The sequence below is a fragment of the Crocuta crocuta genome, unplaced genomic scaffold (genome assembly GCF_008692635.1).
Source record: "Crocuta crocuta isolate KB4526 unplaced genomic scaffold, BGI_CrCroc_1.0 scaffold348, whole genome shotgun sequence".
NCBI classification, from domain to species: domain Eukaryota; kingdom Metazoa; phylum Chordata; class Mammalia; order Carnivora; family Hyaenidae; genus Crocuta; species Crocuta crocuta.
The window spans coordinates 4,667,203-4,679,888 of record NW_027529573.1 but is presented as its reverse complement, the minus strand read 5'-3'; positions in this window follow the sequence as shown (position 1 = coordinate 4,679,888).

The window sequence follows — 12,686 nt, the reverse complement described above, 5'->3', positions numbered from 1 at the left end:
AGGGGCCTGAACCCTGTCCCCTGGGATCAGGGACCCCAGGTGCCACGGTGTCTCGAGGTGCACCTGTCCCTAGGGGGGAGCACGCACACACCCACACACTCGCAGTGTGTGCACGCCCACGCAGTCCCTTTGGCCTTGGGAGCAGCCAGTCTGTGGCTGCCGGGGGTCAGGACGGCACAGAGCAAATACAGAAACCCAGCTTCTCTCAAGGGCATGAGCGGCAGCTCCTCTGGGGCCCGGGACGCCGTCCACTTCATGGGCCCTGAGTGACACGCTTTCTTTTGCAAACACCCGCCCCCCGGTCTTCCAGACCACAGGCCCTGGCATGCTCGCATTGCACAGAGGACTCTGAGGGCTGGGCAGGGAGGGGTCCTGGCCAAGGTCACAGCACCAGGAGGGGGTCCGGCCCGTGGACGCAGGCCAGGCCCAGGCGGTGTGGACACCTCCCATTCATTATTAGCCTTCTGGAAAATGATCTCGCTTTCTTGCCTTCTTTTCTTCCCTCTCAGCCTTGTTTACTCTTCTGTCCTGTTGACTCTGCGTGTTTTTGTTTTCTCCCTCGACCCTTCCTCTGCGTGCCCCCTCTCCTGTGCCTCCCCTCCTGAGACCTCTCCCCACTCCCCTGCACCCTTTTTGCATCCTACCCACCCCAACCCACACGGGGTCTCGCTGACCCCCTTCAGCGCAGGCCTGGCCAAGGCCTCAAGCCCCAGCCAAGCGGAGGGGCCCAGAGGAGCCAGGAAGCCTCCCCCCCCCACTCTCTTGCCATCAGGCCCACCAAGCTGTATCTGCAGCCGCGAAGGAGCCCCCACCCCGAACGAAAGAGCAGGCCCCTGATGCAAGCCGGGCTGGGGCTGGGCAGACATGAGCCCTGATTAAAGAATGTGCTTCTCGCGCAGGCCTGGTTTGCATTACCTCCGGCCCGGCCGGCTCCAGGCTGACAGCTGGACACACTTTTCCAGGGTGCGGGGAAGGGAGTTGGACCGTCTGGGCACACACATGCGTGGGCTCCATCCCGGACAGCCCCGTAATGGCTTTCGCATGGAGAAGGAAGCAAACCTCTTCAACCTCAAGCGCCGATTTTCCTGTCAAGAGATCCTGGATTCCAAAAAAAAAAAAAAAAAAAAATTATAATCACAAAGAAAAGGCCTTTGCAGTTTGCACAAAAGGGCCGGGCTGTGTGAAGTCAGATGCTGAAATGGAACCAGAATCCGGAGACAATGGGGCGGGAAGAAAGAGGGCGCGAGGGACCGGGGCGGCTGTCTCCCCCTCCACTGCGGGCTGGGGGGATGGGGGCAGAGGGGCTTCCTCTGCCTGAAGAACTGGCTCAGCCCGGCCATCCCTTCGGGGCCACCCCCGCCATCTGTCCGTCTCCTGCTCCGCAGGTGGGAGAGCCCAGGGGCAGGAGCCCAGATCCCAACATTTGGCTCCGGGTCTGAATCCCAGCGCACCTTCACCATAGACCCACCCAGGCCTGGCTTCCTCCTCTGTTAAAGGGACACTGCACCTCGCTCCTGGGGCCGCCAACAGAAGTCGCTGAGCTGAAACCACTGCTTGTTTGTTCAAGTTTCTGGGCTGGAGTGAGCTCTTCGTCCTCTGGGGAGAGACTCAAGCCCCCAGGCAGCAAACCCAGGATCCATTCAGGACCCAGCTCTTGTCTCTGTGCCATGGGCCCCTGGGGCCTCCATTTGCCCATCCACAAAATGGGAAGGCAGGACCCGGAGGCCTCTCAGATCTCCCAAGTTTCCTGATCTGCTCTAGAACGTGGCGGGCAGAGTTGGGGGGGGGGTTCTCAGGACAGACCTGGGCCAGGTCTCCCTGCTTCTCAGCCATCACACAGGCATCTAGCTCCATGTGGAAGGCCTTTCTCCTCACCCAGGCTCCTCCTGGGAAAGTCTTCTCTGACTCCCAGCAGACCAGGGCCTCAGATTTCATTCATGGAGCCCCGAATATCGCCTTTATTACCTGTATGACACCTGTTATTTCCAGAAGGCTTGCTCAATATCTTCTCGAGCCCTCCGACCCTGTAGCACCTGAGAGATCAGGGAGCCTGACCTGTTGTTTCCTCACCAGTGCCCACAGCACAGGGCACCACGGTGGCCTGTCTGATCTGAGAAATTAAAGATAGAGAGGACACTATGTGCCAGGCACTGTGACTACAGCAGTAGATGGATGGATGGACGGATGGACGGGGGGATGGATGGATGGTGGATGGATGGGTGGATGGGCGGGTGGATGGGTGGGTGGATGGGTGGACGGGTGGACGGATGGATGGATGGATGGATGGATGGATGGATGGACAGGTGGAGGGATGGTTGGATGAATGGATGGACAGACAGATGGATGGACGGATGGATGGACAGATGGACGGATGGATGGATGGGTGGGTGGATGGATGGATGGATGGATGGATGGATGGATGGATGGATGGGTGGATGGATGGATGGATGGATAGATGGATGGTTGGATGAATGGATGGACAGACAGATGGATGGACGGATGGATGGACAGATGGACGGATGGATGGATGGGTGGGTGGATGGATGGATGGATGGATGGATGGATGGATGGATGGATGTGTGGATGGATGGATGGTTGGAGAGACAGATGGAGAGATGGATGAATGGATGGATGGTTGGACTGATGGATGGATGGGTGGAGGGATGAATGGACAGGTGGAGGGATGGATGGATGAATGGATGGACAGACAGATGGACGGACGGATGGATGGACAGATGGACAGATGGAAGGATGGTTGGATGGATGGATGGATGGGTGGATGGATGGATGGGTGGATGTGTGGATGGATGGATGGTTGGAGAGACAGATGGAGAAATGGATGAATGGATGGACGGTTGCACTGATAGATGGTTGGATGGATGGATGGATGCATAGATACATAGAGAGAAATTAAGTACATGCTTACAAGGCACCCCTGCCAGGTGTATGCAAGCCCCCCACCTGAATGACTTCATTTGATTCTCACATTAACCCTAGGAGGCTAATCCTGTTACCATCCCCACTCTACCAATGAGGAAACTGAAGCCCAGAGAGGTCAAGTAACTTGCCCACGGCCACACAGCCATTGTGGTGAAGATGCGATCCAGTCCCAGGCAGTCTGGCATCAGAATCTGTGGGTTTAGTCCATCAGCTAGAATGGAGCCCACAAGAAGAGATCATGGGGGTAGACATGCCTCCCCACCTTCACTGGACTGTGGGGTTCCTGGGAACAGGGGCCAGGGCTGGCTCATCTCTGTTCCTGGAAACAGCCTAGGAAGTGGCTACAGATCCTCTGTGGGCGAGGGTGGGGGTGGGGTGGGGAGCTACGCCCATTTTACAGCTGTGAGGACTTGTGTTTCCACCTACCTCCCAAACCGCCCGTTCTCTCCCACCCTACACTCACAAGGAGCCATTTACCAAGCTGTCCGACTTCGGGCCGAACTCCTCACCCCTCTCAGTCTTGGTTTGCTCATCTGAGCAGTGGGAATAAAGAAATTTAATGCCCTCACGTTGCAAACATGCAGCCGGGGCAGCTCTGAGCTGAGCACACCCAGGAGCTCAGCCCGGAGGACCATTTCCAAGGGCAGCCGGGGCCTCTGCTGGGGAAGGACTCGCGCCTCCAGGACCCAGCTGGCTCTTGGCCCGGGTCCAGCCTGGCCGCAGCCGCCAGTCCTCCGGGCTTAATATCCTTGGCGGCAAGACTGGAATAAGCTGCCTTTCAAGAGGGGAACTTTATTTATACGCCGATGCCAGTCGCGCTCCTGCTATTAGAAATTTCATCGGCTCCTCTGATTTAGGGCTTGCCGCGAGCTGCCAATCGCGGCTGCCTCCCGGCCCGGCCTACAGCCCGGCCAGCCTTGTTCCGGCTCACAGCGGCAGAGATGGACATTATTTAATTTCCCGCCAGCGGGCAGTGGGAGCCAGGGCTCCCCCTCCCGCCGGACGACATATTTATTCAATCCTTTTTGGAAACCGCGTCTGGGGAGGGGTCTGCAGGGCAGCTGTAGGGACAGGGCTAATCCTCCGCTCCCCGGCCCCAGGCAGGAGCCCGCCCCACCCCCGGGGACCAAGCAGGGGCACCCCAAGCCGGGGGCCCAACGTGATCTGCCACCGCTCGACCCTCCGGGTGTCGTGGCTCGGGAGGTGTCCGCGGCAGACGCTGGGTAAGCGCTCCAGGGCCAGTTTACCTGGGAGCAGATCTCAGGAAGCACCCACAGGGGACTGAGGAAACTGAGGCCGGAAGGGGGTGGGGGATGCCTGACTTGTGTCACGTTCCAGGTCCTGGGTCATTTCCCCCACCCAGTATCTGGCACCAAGCTAGGCAGTTTACATGTGATGACTGGTCCTTCGTCAGGCCAAACTCTCAAGGAGGGTTGCGGTGTGCCCATTTGACAGATGGTAAGATGAATGCACATAGAAGATGCCTCACTAAACTCAGCTGCAGACTTGCACACCACCCACACCTTGCTCCATCCTGCCTGGGGTCCCAAAGAGCAAGTGAGAAAGTTTTTTGACCTCATTTCACAGCTGTGAGCACTGAGGCCCCCCGGGACACCCCAAATGGGGCCCCTGCCCTTGTAGTGCCTATAATATGAAAAGTGCTAGAAGATGGGAGGGGAGAAAAGTATCCAACAGGGCTAGAGCAATCAGGGGGTGCTCCCTGGAAGAGGTGACTTTTTTTCCTTCTCTTATAAATAGTCAAATAAGAAAAAAAAATCAATCCCTTGAGATTTGAAGAAGTAGGAAATTTAAAATGTTTGATGATCAGGGCCCCTGGATGGCTCAGTTGGTTAAGCGTCCGACTTCAGCTCAGGTCATGATCTTGCAGTCCAGGAGTTTGAGCCCCATGTTGGGTTCTGTGCTGACAGCTCAGAGCCTGGAGCCTGCTTCGGATTCTGTGTCTCCTTCTTCTCTGTCCCTCCCCAGCTCACACTCTGCCTCTCACTCTCTCTTTTTCAAAAATAAAACATTTTTAAAAAAATGTTAATGTTTGATGACCGATTAGCCTCCACAGAGTGTTGCTTAGAAACTTTTATGTACAAAACACCTCCAAAACAGAAATTTTAATGTGTAACATCCTGTTTTATACGTAGTATAAAGTTTTTTTAAATAAAAAAGTTTTATTTAAAAAAAATTTTTAAATACTTATTTTTAAGAGACAGCGCATGAGCAGGGGAGGGGCAGAGAGAAAGGGACAGAAGATCCAAAGCTGGGCTCTGTGCTGACAGCAGTGAGCTCGATGCGGGGCTCAAACCCACAAACCGTGAGATCATGACTTGGGCCGAAGGCGGATGCCCAACCGACTGAGCCACCCAGGCACCCCTCTATGTGAAATAAGTTTTACTATGTCAGGACTCCAAATTCTCCAAGGTGGGAGATTAAATACAGAACGAGTAAAAGTCAAAGGAGAAGAGAACACAGAAAACAAATTGTAACCACGTGAAGTGATGGGTATGTTAATGAAGCTCATCACTGATGATCATTTTGCAATATAGACATACTCTAAACCATTGTGTTGTAAGCCTTAATCGTACACAATGTTATATCTCAATAGGGCTAGAGAAAATAAGTAAAACAGAAAGAGAGAGAGGAAGGAAGGAAGGAAGAAAGGAAGGAAGGAAGGAAGGAAGGAAGGAAGGAGGGAGGGAGGGAAGAAAGAAAGAAAGAAAGAGAGGAGAGAGGGAGGGAGGGAAGGAAGGAAGGAAGGAAGGGAGAAAAGAAAGAAAGAAAGAAAGAAAGAAAGAAAGAAAGAAAGAAAGGGAAAGAGAGAGAGAGAGAGAGGGAGGGAGGGAGGAGGAAGGAAGGAAGGAGCAAGGAACTTCCGGGGAAAGAGACAGGTGGACAGAGCACTGCAGAGCGAGGTTCCCTGGACCGTGGGTTCCGCACAGGGTGATCCCAGACTCTGTCCGTGGGATGACAGTGGCCATGTCGACCCCGGAGTGTTAATTGTCTGTGAGTTCTAATAGGTGTAATATCCTCAAGTGTTCCGTGTGTATTAATTAAGTAACACTGCATTTAGCTCCAAATCATGCAGAAGGCATGTGTGGTGTTTACACAGGCATACGTATCCGCTGAGTTAGNGGGGGGGGGGGGGTGCAGGGGATGAGAAACGCCTCCCCCACCCCTCAGGACAGGGGAGGAAGAGGAACGGAAGATAAGCTACATACGTAGCATAGCTGGTGGGCTGTGAATTCGTGCAGATGTAAGTCCTGGCACTGGCACTCACCTGCTGTGTGGCCTTGGACAAGTGGCTTGGCGTCTCTGAGCCTCGGCTGTCTTATTTGGAAAACAGAGATGAGGACAGGACCCACCTTAGGGAGTCCTTAAGGGAGGCCCGCAGGCCGATGTGTGGGGAGCGCAGGGCACAAAGCGCTTGGTGGTGTGTGGAGATGATGGGGTGGCCACGATGGTGGAGGGGATTCTAGCCTCCTTTCCCGCTCAGATCTGGAAATTCCCTACCCTGGGCCCCGACCGCAGTGAGTTGTCTGTGCTCGGGAGGCTCCGGGCAAAGCAGAGACCATAGGAAGTGAGATCTGCGTCGTGTTCCGTGCAGCACGGAGCTCTCCTCGTGGGGGAAGAGCAGACAGGAGCGAACCAGAGGCAGCGCCGGGCGGGAAAGGGGTAGAATTGTCCCAGGAGGGCAGTGCAGATAGGCTATCTTGCCCCTCTGTCTCCGGCAGGATGCGATTTGGGCTTGGTGCCTCTCCTGCCCTGAGCGACGGTCTGTGGAATGGGATGCTACTCTCCGGGCACCCAGAGATGAGCGGAGGGCACAGAAACCCTACTGAAATAAGAGGGATGTTGCCCTTGNGCACTCCGCCCCCCCCATACCTCCACCCACGCTGCAAGACACAGCGCTGTTGAGCTTCTTGCCAAATCCCCTTCTGCAGATGGGGAAACTGAGGCCCCAAGAAGAGAAGTGACTTGCTCAGGGACACCTGGCGATCCTATCGCAGCCTGAGGCCCAGAAGCCCTGACTCTAGCCCAGGACCCTGCGCTCCATCCCCCTGCTGGACACCTGCACGGAGACCCCCAGCCAGAGCAGGGCCCCCACCTCCGGTGACCAAAGCCATGGGGTTGTTTGTTTCATACGCTCTCGTCGCGATGTTTTTGCTTTTCCTTTTAAGGGCTCGGGATGCAGGAAAACCAACTCAACGTGCATAATTTGGTAATTATTTCTTGCGTTCATCCTCACGGCCGCGCCTGCATACAGATATTGGAATTTGCATAAAACAATCTCGCTACCGGTCCCACGGCTTCCCTGGGTGAAGGGACCCAGGCGGGGGTGGGGAGGTTCAGGCTGGGCTCACCTGTCCCTTCTCTGTCCCTTGCCTCAAAGAGAAATAAAGGTAGCACGGGGGAAGGGGGGAGGGAGGCTCAGTCCTGAGCACCAGCACCCAGGGGAGACCGAGAAAGGCGGGTACCCGGCGGGGTCTCTGTGGACAGGAAAAACACCCCCTGGCAGCCCGGAACCCTCCCAATTAGCATTCAGCAAGCATCTCGCTCCGAAAGGATTAATGGAGTCTGATGCTTAATATCCTGGAGAACAATTAATTTGCCCACAGTTTTGTCATGGTTGAAAGTCAAATGCTGGAACAGATCGATGCTCGCGCGGCGAGCTGGAGCCCAGAACCTTCTGCAGGAGTAGAATTTTAATTTCCCCGTCCTGGGCACCCCTCCTCCCCATTCCCAGCACACACTCACTTTCTGATAGTTCTAAAAGCCACTTTATCCGTGTACGTGCTCCTTGTCCTCACGACAAAAGTCCACCGGGAGCCTTCGGAGGCAAAATCCTCCCCGATTTCCATTACGGGATTAAAGTCGGCCGGCCCTTCGTGGGGGTCTGACCTCCATTTTATTCCGACTGTCCTCCCAGGGCCCCCACCTCCCACACACCCCCCGCTGCTAGGGCCACTGATGTCTCCACATTGTCCCCAGGACGCTTGTTTTGAAAAGATGCCCTAGCGAGGTGGGATGTGGCAGAATGAGAGGAGACCCGCTTATTTATTTCCTCGCCGGGTTCTCGCCATNCAGGCATGGTGGTGGGCTCGGGGGCCGGGGAGTCCACAGGCTCGGAAGGAATGTGGGCTTTGTTCAAAAATCACTTCCAGCCGGGCGGGATGGACAAGGCGGCCTTGGCAATTTGATCCTGGACAGAGACCTGCAGGCCACAGTTTGGGGACTTCGTGGGGGGACAGTGGGGGCCAGAGGGAAGGTGTCTTAAAGGCATTCTCGTCTGACCCTCCCCCACCCACCTTCCAGCTGGGGAGCCCGCAGCCCAGAGAGGCCAAGGTGGTTGTCCAAGTTCACACAGCAGTGGGTAGAGGACGGGAGGTGGTGTCTTCTGACACCAGCAGAGAATTTAATGCCTCCTGAGGCGACGGCTGAAACCCTAAACTCACCTCCTCACAGTGTGGCCGGCCGGCAGCACTGGCCCGTGCTCAGAAGGGACCTGCCGATTCTTTCCGACCATTTTTGAACCTGGGTCCTACAGATCAGCACGTCCAGGCCTGCTGAATCAGAATCCGAATTGCAACCCGAGGTCCACTGCACTCCTGGGAACACTGACATTTAAGGAGCGGCTGACCGAGGGGCGCCTGGGTGGCTCAGTCGGTGGCCGACGCTTGATCTCAGCTCCGATCACGATCTCCTGGTTGGTGAGATCGAGCCTCGGGTGGGGCTCCAGGCTGAAGGTTGAGCCTGCTTACAATTCCCTCTCTCTTTTTCTCTCTCTGCCCCCTGTGTTCTCTCTTTCTGTCTCAAAAATAAATAAATAAATAAATAAACAAAATATAAAAGAAGAAGTGGCTGATTTAAAAATCCCACTCCCCAGTCCCCGATGCAGAGGGCTGGCTGATGCCATCGCCGTCCAAGAATACCACCTGCCCTCTCTCCCTCAGGCGGAACGAGCCCACGGCCGCCGGGGCCGGGTCAGGGCTGTGCCTGCCCTTTGGTCTTCAGGGAGGCCGTGGCTTCGGAGATTAAACGTTTGCCTCGATCGAAGAGTTCTTTAGAGGCTTCATGCTGGAAGGGGCTTTGGAGATAAGAAGGCTGTCATCATGTGACCCCCCGGCCCCCCAAAACCTCACCCCCAGCACTGCCCCCCGGATAATCCCCGGTGCCAACTGGCTCCCGGGGCCCCACCTCCCGGCCCAGGATTGCTGGGGACCCCCTACACCCAACTCATGTCAGTCACTCATGACAGCAGCCCTCCCTCCCCCCAGCCAAGGGCAAGTTCCACTATCCTCGCTTCTCACGTGGGAAATCAGAGGCCCAGAGANGGGGGGGGGGGGGGGGGGGGGGGGGGCTTTGTAGGCCCCTCCCCCTTCCTTCTACCTGGGAGGGAGAGATGCGGACGGTGAAAGGGGGCAGGGAGGGGGATGAAGGCAGAAGCAGAAGCAAGGGAAGGGGGGAGAAAGGGGAAGGTGTTTTCGAACCTAAACTTCTGCTCCTCCGTATGTTCACATCCTTACGGAATGTGTGAGTTCTCCTGGCCCCACTCTGCAGGGCTGGAAACTGAGGCCGCCTGGCTAGACCCTGGCACGGCGGGAACTTGGCCTCACGCCCGCTGCCCGCTGAAGGCCATGTTGGGGGCATTCCCGCTCTGTCAGTGCAGACCACAGGCCAAGGTCCCTGCCCAGAGCTCTGCATCACCCATGAGGCGCTCTGGAAGCAAACCCATTCTACATGTACAGACACTGACGCCAAGAGGGGAAACCCCTTGTTCCAGCTCTGCAGGCTGGGAAGGGCCCAGAAAGGCTGAGTTAGGGACAGATTTTTCTCTCTGGGCTGGCACCCAGGCCTCTCGGGGCCAGACAGGCCGTGGGAGACCCGCAATCCAGCCAGTCTGATCTCTCCTTGCTGATCAGGCAGTTGAGGTCCAGAGAGGGTGAGTGGCCTTCCCTGATCACAGAGCCAGCCAGATCAAACTCGTATTTGGCCTAAGGAAGCCAGCCCCAGAGTGACCCCAACGTGGATGGGTGTCGGAGGTCTGGAGGGCAGGGGTGGTGGCATCTCCGCAGCCCAGGAGGGGGGATGCAGAAGGTTCCTGCACACCTTCACCCCTGCACAAGTGATGCCTCAGCCCACACCTCACCTTGGGTTGAACCCTACCGCAGAGAGCACCCCTCCCAGCCGCATGGGGTCCCTTCAGTGTGCAGGGTCACAGCTGGAGCCCGACACCAGAGGTCCAGCTGCCGGCTTCTGGAACCACAGACGGGCCTTGGGGAGAAAGGCCCCAGAGAAGGCCTCTGTCTGGCGTCCCCCAGGAGGCCCCCAAGCCAGGACCCACCCACACATGTAAGGAAGGAAATCTCAACGAATGCCAGGAAAACGCATGCGACTCTCTGGGAGGCAGGGTGGGCTGACCCCGTTCTCACCGGAAGTGTGGCCCTGGCAGGACAGCCCCCCTCCCCCGCCCCACGGTCCCTCATCTGCAATCTGGGGACACTTGGTATCACTGATGCCAGCGCTACCCGGCACAGGTAAGCGTTCAGTAAGCAGTCGTTGCTGGTGATACTACTTTTAACTAGAAAGACTCATCCCACTGCTCAGGTCCCAGGCTCCACCTTATGCACAGCCAGCTCAAGGTCAGAGAGACCAGTGGAGATCACACCACTGGGAAAGAGGCAGCACCGTGTGGAAAATGAAAGTACCAAGCCCCCCGGCTTGGCTGGGCCCGGGGTTCGATTCCGACCCCATCTCTTACCATCTCATACCCTCAAGTAAATGAATTATGAGACCAAGCCTCAGCTTTACCATCTGTAAAATGGGATCATGTGAAATCCTAATCATGAAGGTGCCTCTGAGCTGGTCCCTGTGCTGGGGTCAGGTCCTTCCAGTTTAACCCGGACTCAGTTACCTCTGCTGAGATGACAACAGGGCACATGCTTTGGCTGGGGTCAGGGTACCCTGGCGCCAGTGCCCTCCGGAGCCAGAGGCGGCCTCCTGACAAGGGCCACATTCTCCAAGGAAGGTCAGAGTTGAGGCTGGGTGTGGGGGGCAAGGCAGGAGATGCCGTCTGTCTTCTGGGTCTGCTCCACATGCCTGGCGATCATTTGTGTCGCCCCAGTGATGGCAGTTTTCAGTCATGGAGGCGCATCACTGCCCAGCTGCCTCCTCCTGCAGCCCTCCTGGATTCCAGTAAAGGAAGAATTAGGACAAGGCAGGCACTGCTGTTTTTGGCCCCCGGGGAAGGAACGTCTCCACCGAGTTGTCCGGGAACAGCAGGGCCGATCGGGGGAGACTAGCTTCAAATCGGGCCTTCGCCGCCGCCTCCTCGCTGTGTGTCCTCGAGTTCAGCACTGATGCAGTAGCCCGGGTCATGCAGGCCCAGGAAGAACACTCAAGAAACAGGGGCTGTGCTTGTGGTTATTATGGCATCTGTAGTCTGGGATGCACTGCTTCGGTCCCCAGACCCGAGACATCCACTCTACGGACCCATCATGCTTCTAGAGCGCCTCAACCAGAGACCCAGCGTTAGCGGGAGCCCCAGGCAGCAGGAAGAAACAGAAAGAATGTGGTCTCCAGACCCAGTCTCACGTCCCAGCCCTGCCACTCCAGCTGTGTGGACGCCACTAACCTCTGAGTCTCCTTCCCCGTCTGGGAGGTGCACGACACCTCCCCACCTCGTAGAGTTTGGGAAACATAAAGAAGAAATGAGTCATTACTAAGTTAACATGCGAAACGTCTCGGCATACAGAAGGAACTGGATAAATGCTCATGTTCACCCTTTCGTGCTCGCCCAGCATCTTCTTTCTTTGTTAAAACAAATTCCCACCTTCCGCTGGATAGGAAAAGATGTGTGTTACTCACAGACATAAATATTGTACCCATTTCACAGACGTTTCTGATGGGACTTGAGAGGAAGGAGAGGATCTGGTCCAATGAAAGAGACTGAAATTAGCCCCGGTGTCTGGCCAGATCTAAAAGAATCCCATTCCAGAAACTATGGGTTATCTCCCTCATAGTCACACATGGTCAGACCTGGAAAAGCAGAGAAGGTTCATCTCACATGCAAATTTTGGTAGTTGATTGGTAGCACCTACCGGGTACACTGGGCTGAGCTAAGTTTTGAAGTAGGATGTCTGAACCGCCTGGTCTTCCCAGGACTATCTCGGTTTACTGCTGTTTTTTAGGTATTATTATTTTTTATGTTTGTTTATTTATTTTGAGAGATAGAGAGAGTGCAGGGGAGGTACAGAGAGAGGGAGAGAGAGAATCCAAGCAGGCTCCGCTGTCAGCACAGAGGCCGGCATAGGGCTGGATCCCACAAACCATGAGATCAAGAGTCCACCATTCCACTGACTGAGCCACCCAGGTGTCCCTCAGCTGTTGTTATGAATTGTGCCCCTTTTCATTCTCAGAAGTGCCCTGTTTGCACAGTAAATCATAGGCCCACCCTACTTTGAGACCATGTCCAGCTCAGTGCAAACAATTCTGTAATCACTTAGCAATGTCTGCAAGATCACTTAGTAATATCTGCAAGATCACCTAGTAATGTCTGCAGGATCACTTAGTAATGTGTGCAAGGATCACTTAGTAATGTGTGCAAGGATCACTTAGTAATGTCTGCAGGATCACTTAGTAATGTCTGCAAGGATCACTTAGTAATGTCTGCAAGGATCACTTAGTAATGTCTGCAGGATCACTTAGTAATGTGTGCAAGGATCACAGAAAAGAAAGCC